Source organism: Sinocyclocheilus anshuiensis, unplaced genomic scaffold (assembly GCF_001515605.1).
Source record: "Sinocyclocheilus anshuiensis isolate Anshui unplaced genomic scaffold, SAMN03320099.WGS_v1.1 scaffold655, whole genome shotgun sequence".
Lineage (NCBI taxonomy): Eukaryota > Metazoa > Chordata > Actinopteri > Cypriniformes > Cyprinidae > Sinocyclocheilus > Sinocyclocheilus anshuiensis.
In genome coordinates, this window is record NW_015548221.1 from 226,122 (window position 1) to 227,129 (window position 1,008).

A 1,008-nucleotide genomic window follows, 5' to 3' on the forward strand; every position below is an offset into this window, starting at 1 on the left:
ATTTAATAGCATTAGAGCTGCTCCATTGCAGTGGCTTAGTACTGTAATCACGCGCTTTGCTGTAATAATGCAGGGCACCACTCATATAAATCGCCTAACTGTGATATTTTCAAAAATTGAAGTCGCGTTTTTTTTCCATTTGAAATGTGCTGCGATTTATATTCCAAAGCCACTCATATAATGCAGAAACACGCAAGCAAGCAAAACGCGCAACGCGTACAAGTATTTGTACTGGTGCTGAATGAGAGGGACAAGTAGTACAGCCTAGCGCATTTCACACAGGCTGCTAGATTCACTTTCGCCAGAAAGTCGTGTATGCCTAAGGTTGAAAATAAATGATGTTTATAGTTACTGAATGTTTAACATTATATTCATTGCATACATATACTTCGTAGACATCCTTAATCTCTAATAACTCCATTCTGCTGTCTGTTGTTCTGTTGTCGGTGTTTCTTTGTCTGAATATGGCACTTATCACATGCTTTGTGGTATCGGCATTTGGTATCGGGGCATTTTAACGGGGCATTTTAACGAGTACGAGTACAAGAGCTCAGTATCGGGCCCGATACCGATACCAGTATCGGTATCCCTAATTATATTTAACCCTGGAGCACCAAACCAGTCTTAAGTCGCTGGGGTATATTTGTAGCAATAGCCAAAAATACATTGTATGGGTCAAAATTATCGATTTTTTTTTTATGCCAAAAATCATTAGGATATTAAGTAAAGATCATGTCCCATGAAGATATTTTGTAAATTTCCTACCGTAAATTTATCAAAATGTAACTTTTGATTAGTAATATGCATGGCTAAGGACTTCATTTGGACAACTTTAAAGGCGATTTTCTCAGTATTTGGATTTTTTTGCACCCTCAGATTCCAGATCTTCAAATAGTTGAATCTAGGCCAAATATTGTCCTATCCTAACAACCCATACATCAATGGAAAGTTTATTTATTCAGCTTTCAGATGATGTATAAATCTCAATTTCGAAAAATTGACCCTTAT

General features: G+C 36.8%; 1 protein-coding gene across 3 annotated transcripts in view; it reads left to right on the forward strand.

Annotated features, from left to right (window-relative positions):
* Window positions 1–1,008, forward strand: part of LOC107654201 (vascular endothelial growth factor receptor 1-like) — a 35,378-nt gene that overhangs the window by 13,542 nt on the left and 20,828 nt on the right. The window lies entirely within an intron of this gene.